The 7558-nt window shown below is 48.7% G+C and overlaps 1 long non-coding RNA gene across 1 annotated transcript; it reads left to right on the top strand.

Moving 5' to 3' along the window:
• The first annotated feature begins 451 nt into the window (after positions 1–451).
• On the top strand, positions 452–1840 carry LOC134399802 (uncharacterized). The gene is made up of 2 exons (XR_010025514.1): positions 452–1177; positions 1340–1840. It is a non-coding gene; the product is annotated as an uncharacterized LOC134399802 (long non-coding RNA).
• The last annotated feature ends 5718 nt before the right edge of the window (positions 1841–7558 follow it).

The following is a 7558-nucleotide window of genomic DNA, read 5'->3' as shown; positions in this document are numbered from 1 at the left end:
CCGCCTTTTCCTTCCCTTCCTGCCCGGAAGTACCGTCTTCCCTCCTCACACCCAACATGGCCGCGGTCGGGCGACGCTCCGCCTTTTCCTTCCCTTCCTGCCCGGAAGTACCGCCTTCGCCCTCACACCCAACATGGCCGCGGTCGGGCGACGCTCCGCCTTTTCCTTCCCTTCCTGCCCGGAAGTACCGCCTTCGCCCTCACACCCAACATGGCCGCGGTCGGGCGACGCTCCGCCTTTTCCTTCCCTTCCTGCCCGGAAGTACCGCCTTCGCCCTCACACCCAACATGGCCGCGGTCGGGCGACGCTCCGCCTTTTCCTTCCCTTCCTGCCCGGAAGTACCGCCTTCGCCCTCACACCCAACATGGCCGCCTTCAGTGGACGCTCCGCCTTTTTCTTCCCTTCCTGCCCGGAAGTTCCGCCTTCCCTCTCACACCCAACATGGCCGCAGTCAGGCGACGCTCCGCCTTTTCCTTCCCTTCCACTGGGCTTGCGCCGGACCGGGTTCGGTCCTGCCTGCGTCTGGTTTCGGCGCTCGAGGAGGATGCCGCTGCCGCTGGGATCGTTGTTGCGCTCCGTGGTTTCCTCGGACTTGCGCGACCTCGAAGACCTCGCTTGCTGCCCCGCTGGTCCTGGATGAGCCGAGAGAGCCGCGCCGCCCCCCTGCCGCCCGCCGCCCCTTCTCCGTCGCTGCCTGCCTGCCCGCCGGGGATGCAGCGCCACGCAGCGCCGCCCACGGGGCTGCCCCCACCCCCCACCCGCGAGGACTGTGGCCAGAGCGCAGGGGGCAGAGGGAGGGAGAGGCTCCTCCTGAGCACTGCGGCGCAGCCTCTTCCCTCCCCGGAGGCCGGGCTGCGTGAAAGAGGAGCTCTGCCCTGCGGGAGAGGGGGTCGGGTTCCACCCCTCCTCCCAATGCAGCTGGAAGGTCTTCCTGCCAGGAGGGACCGTTTGGACCCTTTGGAGGCCTGAGGGGGGGGGCGGCCTGTGGTTCTCTGCCTGGCTTCCGCCAGCGCCGCTAGCTTTAAAGACCCGCCGCGGAGGCAACGAGGGCAGCCGGGTGAAGGGTGGTTGGGCGCCTTCAGGGAGGGAGCCGCCCCCCTCGGGCCTGTGCTCCTGCCCCTTGCCAGCCGCGAGCCCTCGCCGTGGGATGGAGAGGAGGTCGCCCGCCCGCCCGCCGGTAAGAGGCCAGCTCCGGCGGGGAGGGTGGAGGGGAGCAGACAAGCGACGCCTGTTTGTACGTTAAGGACGAAACGCTGCTCTTGCTGATCGTGCTGTTATGTACCGTTCAATAACGTCCTTTCTATTATTGTTGTTGTTATTATTTTTATTGTTGTTTGAGGGAGAACTTTCTGAAAGGACACGACTGGCCCACACCCCTATATGTTGCTGAGGACTGTCCCGTTGTCGTTTGAGATCTGGATGAAGCACGTGGTTTCAACACCACCCACCCGCCTGCACCCATCCGTGTGAGTCCACTTTTGGCCAAAAGATTAGTTAACCCTTATACTGGATTTGTGAATGGAGCCTTTCATGAATGGGCCCCTGTAATTGTAGAAAAAGCCTGAGAAATAGAACACCTTTGTAATCTGTGGTGCTTGATCTGAGCCAGCTGCAGAGGCCTCATCGGTATAAGTCATCTCTATAATTCATTGGACAGCATATGCAGAGTTTTGTAACTGACCCTAAAATGGTTGTTTTCAATGGATATTGACTGTTTTTATGCATTTTCTGCTTTTAAATTATATTTGTTTTAAACGTTCACTGTTTTGTTTTTTGTAAACCACCAAGAGAGCTTCAGCTATGGGGCGGTATATAAATGTAATAAATACAATTAATACAAGGGCGCAGTTATTCCATTACTCACATCAGTCACTCGCATCACATGAAAAAAATATACAGAAAACTTTCAGAAACTGGGCCTACCAAAATACATCCACACCAAGATCCAGAAATCAGTCATACTGAAAACATGCACAATTGTCAGGAAATACCTGAATCTGTAAAAGACAGCATGAGTTGGCAATGGCCTTCGTGTCCATCTAGAGAAAAACCGCCATGAGCCAGAAAGAGGTGATGATGATGATGATGATCATCATCATCATCTGTTCCAGGGCGTGAGCATATAAAAAACTATAAATAGGTGGTAGTTGTAGAATGCAGGAGCTGCTTATTAGAAGAAAAGTTATGCCCTGTGTGCCTGTCCACCGAGTAGTCCAATCAGCAATAAATCAGGGAACTTGGTACTTAAAACCCAATGTTAACTATGTTAGCTGTTAGGACGGGAAGTCCAACACATCACATGTTTTGGGCTCTGTTAACTTGGAACCCCCCAACCTAGAAACTTTTCCAAACATATGCCAGAGTTTTGTGCTAGCTTTGTGCCGTTTTGTGCTGCAAACCCTGAGTTTTATGCCGCTACCAACAACTGTGTATTGATACTTCAAGCAGGGGTTCGTAGTTAACACACCAAAAAATGAACTTTGTCATAGAACCTCCAAACTGGTGCCACTTTTGTGCCGCAAACCCTGAGTTTTGTGCCGCATCCTGTAGTGTGAAAACAACATACCCTTAGGTGCAGTGTGGTGAATGAGAAAAAAATCATGTAAAGTCACTGTATAGAAAATAAATATTTATGTTAACATTGAATAAAGAAATCTCTTGTAATTCTCCACACTGAGTAAAGATAAGTCTTCTAGAAACTCACATATTTTACTATTGACTTAGTTGTCAAAACATAAACTTTTCAGTAAAGTGATACTTGCAATGTCAACTTCAGGATGGTTCAGGTTCAGTAATCCCTTGGTCTTTTTCATGTGCTGTTAATCATGAGATCACAAATTATTTCTTTGCTTTTGTCTGATAATGATTTCTTGTTTGTAAGGTGGTTGTACTCTTCCCATGTTCCATCATCCCCTACAGCAATGTGCGACATAATGCCCTATGGCATTCACATTGACAGATGTGTCATAGAATCATAGAGTAGCAGAGTTGGAAGGGGCCTACAAGGCCATCGAGTCCAACCCCCTGCTCAATGCAGGAATCCTCCTTAAAGCACACCTGACAGAGGGTTGTCCAGCTGCCTCTTGAAGGCCTCTAGGTTGGGAGAGCCCACAACTTCCCTAGGTAACTGGTTCCATTGTCGTACTGCTCTAACAGTCAGGAAGTTTTTCCTGGTGTCCAGCTGGAATCTGGCTTCCTGTAACTTGAGCCCGTTATTCCGTGTCCTGCACTCTGGGAGGATCGAGAAGAGATCCTGGCCCTCCTCTGTGTGACAACCTTTTAAGTATTTGAAGAGTGCTCTCATGTCTCCCCTCCATCTTCTCTTCTCCAGGCTAAACCTGCCCAGTTCTTTCAGTCTCTCTTCATAGGGCTTTGTTTCCAGACCCCTGATCATCCTGGTTGCCCTCCTCTGAACACGCTCCAGCTTGTCTGCGTCCTTCTTGAATTGTGGAGCCCAGAACTGGACGCAATACTCTAGATGAGGCCTAACCAGGGCCGAATAGAGAGGAACCAGTACCTCACGTGATTTGGAAGCTATACTTCTATTAATGCAGCCCAAAATAGCAGTTGCCTTTCTTGCAGCCATATCGCACTGTTGGCTCATATTCAGCTTGTGATCTACAACAATTCCAAGATCCTTCTTGTTTGTAGTATTGCTGAGCCAAGTATCCCCCATCTTGTAACTGTGCATTTGGTTTCGATTTCCTAAATGTAGAACTTGGCATTTATCCCTATTAAATTTCATCCTGCTGTTTTCAGCCCAGCACTCCAGCCTATCAAGATCACTTTGAAGTTTGTTTCTGTCTTCCAAGGTATTAGCTATCCCACCCAATTTTGTGTCATCTGCAAATTGGATAAGCGTTCCCTGCACCTCATCCAAATCATTAATAAAAATGTTGAAGAGCACTGGGCCCAGGACTGAGCCCTGCGGTACCCCACTCGTTGCCTCTCCCCAGTTTGAGAAGGTTCCATTGATAAGTACTCTTTGAGTCCGATTCTGTAGCCAACTGTGAATCCACCTAATAGTTATTTAATCTAGCCCACTTTTAGCTAGTTTGTTAATCAGAATGTCATGTGGTACTTTGTCAAAAGCTTTGCTGAAGTCAAGATATAGGATGTCCACAGCGTTCCCATGGTCCACATTGGTCAAGAATAACATGCAGGTCCTCAGTCACAATCCTTGGTCGGATTCCTGAAATAGGCAGATCTACAAGCTCCTGCCTCAAATCTGCCAGCCGCTGACCTCGGCCAATCACCATCAGCTCAGTCTTCTCCGGGTTAAGCTTTAGTTTACTCATAGACATCCAGTTACAGATCTCAGCCAGGCACCAAGACAGAGTAGCAACTGCCTCGCCGAGGTCAGACCCCACCGAGATGTAAAGCTGGGTATCATCAGCATACATATGGTACCTCAGCCCATGGGCTCTAATTAACTCTGCCGGCGGCCTCACATATACATTGACCATGAAAGGTGAGAGAGTGGAACCCTGTGGAACTCCACAGGGGAGGGCTGTAGGGGTAGATGTACAGGTGCAGAGCATCTAGAAAATCAGAGTCATGAAAAAACTCTTGAACCTGCTCCAATACCACTTTCTCTACCACCTTACCAAGAAAAGGAAGGTTAGAGACCGGTTGGTAGTTTGTCAGCGGCGATGGATCAAGAGTTGGTGTCTTAAGGAGTGGCTGCACACTAGCCAATCAAGGATGCATTCACCACTGCTTTTAAAAGTGGACCCACCACCAACCAAGCGGGGAGGATCAACCAAGTTGGACATGGATCCAGGCCACAGGTGGTCGGTCTAACCTGACCGAAAATCCTCTCCAGCTCAGTCAAGGATACTAAGCCAAAACAATCAAACGTAGGCCGTATTCTCAATGCCTCCAGCGGCGGCTCAGACGGTAAGCCTGCAGGAAAACCAGCTCCAATTCCATTAATCTTATCAACAAAAAATTGGGCAAACTCGTCATATCCATTAACTGTAGGTTCCACTACCGTTGCTGCACAGTTAGGATTCATCAAGCTGCAGAGCACTGAAAAGAGGCCAGCTGGCTGGTTCTTTAATGCGTCTAGTTCCTGAGCGCAGTAAAAGTGCCTCTGGTGCAATCCAACGGGGGAGGTGGGGAGCTGTGGTCCTCCAGGTATTTCGGCCTATAACTCCAATCATCCTCCAATGGGCTGATGGGAATTGTAGGCCAAAACCTCTGGAGGGCCCAGCCCAGGCTGCCGTCTCCCGCTGTGAGCCTGTACATGCACCGTGGCAGTCATCCTGCTAGGTCCCCTGCCATCAGGCGCCTGGCAGACTGGTTAAGGCAGGAGGCCTCTGGGCTGCGGTGGCTCTTGATGGGGCGGGGTCTGGCACGCGGCTGCCCAACCCTTCGTCCTCTTCCTTCCCCGGCTTTGATATCCTGCTTCTGGGGTTTAGCTCTTTCTGGGCTGGTTGATCTAGTCTTTATTGTTTACATTGGGCTACCTTGTGTGGCCCAATGAGAGCCTGAAAATTAAGATACAAGTATAGTTAAAAACTAAACAGCAAAGTGTAGGATTCTGCATCATTGAGGATTGTCCTGGCGTTAATGTTCCGGATCGTGATGAGGATTGCCGTCTCAACACCACCCATCTGGGTGAGTCCACTTTTGGCCAAAACATTTTAAAAACCTTTTACTGAGCTTGTGAATGGATTGTAGAAAATCACATGCATGTGATTGTAGAAAAAGCCTGATTTCCTTGGACGCCTTAGCTTGTGAAAGTGTGCTTGGAGGGATGAAGATGGAATTGTCCCGAATCTTTCAGATTGTGATGAAGGAGAGAAACACCCTTGAATGTTTGTTTTCAGCACTACAGTGGATCCAGTTTTGCAAATGCGTTTGAGGGGAAGGGGTTGGCCTTGCCACGGGGGGACAGGGAGTGTGGAGGGCTTCCAGCCACCGGAATACATGTGCGGGGGCATTGGTATTCCTTGGTGCCTCACCTACCCTGCCAGCTTCTCACAGGATGAGTGCAGAACCCTCCAGTGTAACAGTGAGATGGCTTTCCTGGCAGGGGAGAAACCCTAACCCTAACCTCTAACCCTAACCTAAAAGAATTCAAAGTGCTAAGGCTAAAAATAACCTGAAGTCAAGGTGCTAAAATGTTCAAAGAGCTAACGCTAAAAACTAAAAGAATTCAAAGTGCTAAGGCTAAAAATATCCTGAATTCAAGGTGCTAAACGTTCAAAGAGCTAACGCTAAAAACTAAAAGAATTCAAAGTGCTAAGGCTAAAAATAACCTGAAGTCAAGGTGCTAAACGTTCAAAGAGCTAATGCTAAATCTAAAAGAATTCAAAGTGCTAAGGCTAAAAATATCCTGAAGTCAAGGTGCTAAACGTTCAAAGAGCTCATGCTAAATCTAAAAGAATTCAAAGTGCTAAATGTTCAAAGTGCTAACGCTAAAAACTAAAAGAATTCAAAGTGCTAAACGTTCAAAGAGCTCATGCTAAATCTAAAAGAATTCAAAGTGCTAAATGTTCAAAGTGCTAACGCTAAAAACTAAAAGAATTCAAAGTGCTAACTCTAAAAATATCCTGAAGTCAGGTGCTAAACATTCAAAGACCTAACGCTAAAAACTAAAAGAATTCATAGTGCTAAGGCTAAAAATATCCTGAAGTCAAGGTGCTAAACGTTCAAAGACCTAACGCTAAAAACTTCCAGAAGTCAAAGTGCTAAATGTTCAAAGAGCTAACACTAAGAACTTTGAGAACTCAAATAGATGCAGGTTGCTTACCTGTAACTGTAGTTCTTCGAGTGGTCATCTATGCATTCACACATATGGGCTTTGCGCCTGCGCAGAGACCAGACCGGAACCTTCTATAGCTGAGTGGAACGTTTTTGGTGGGAACCCCTCCCCCACGCTACCGTGCATGTCCATGGGGTTCCCGCCCTTACCTCAGTTTACAGGAGTCCGACATTGTGCCCCCATAAACATGAGTGTAAATAAAATACAAGTACATTCCACATATAACTGTGTCATTTATAAGTCTCACACCACCAAGTGGGGATGGTGGGTGGGTTGTGTGAATGCATAGATGACCACTCGAAGAACTACAGTTACAGGTAAGCGACCTGCATTTCTTCTTCGTGGTCTCTATGCATCACACATATGGGCGAGTAGCAAGCTGACATATATTTGGAGGTGGGTTGGTGCATCATCTGAAGATCTCCGAGAGCACTGTCCTTCAAATGAGCAGTCCTGCCTCGCACGGGTGCCCAAACTGTAGTGCCTAACAAACGTGGATGGAGTGGACCACGTTGCAGCTCTACAGACTTCTGTCAAAGGAACACCTTTGCCGAAAACCACAGATGTTGTGACGGCTCTGGTAGAATGAGCTGTCACAGGTTTCACCAGTTCTAGTTTAGAGATAGAGTAGGCAAGTTCAATTGTCTCTACAATCCAGCGTGACAGACGCCGGCATGAAACAGGGAGTCCCTTATAAGGCTCCCCATAACAAATAAACAATTGCTTTGTTTTTCTAAAATTCCCTGTCCTAGCCTTGTAAAAGGCAAGAGTTCTCCTTACATCAAG

Source organism: Elgaria multicarinata, chromosome 5, assembly GCF_023053635.1.
Source record: "Elgaria multicarinata webbii isolate HBS135686 ecotype San Diego chromosome 5, rElgMul1.1.pri, whole genome shotgun sequence".
Taxonomy (NCBI): Eukaryota; Metazoa; Chordata; class Lepidosauria; order Squamata; family Anguidae; genus Elgaria; species Elgaria multicarinata.
The sequence above is the reverse complement of the archived record's forward strand: the minus strand, read 5'-3'. Positions and strand labels throughout refer to the sequence as shown.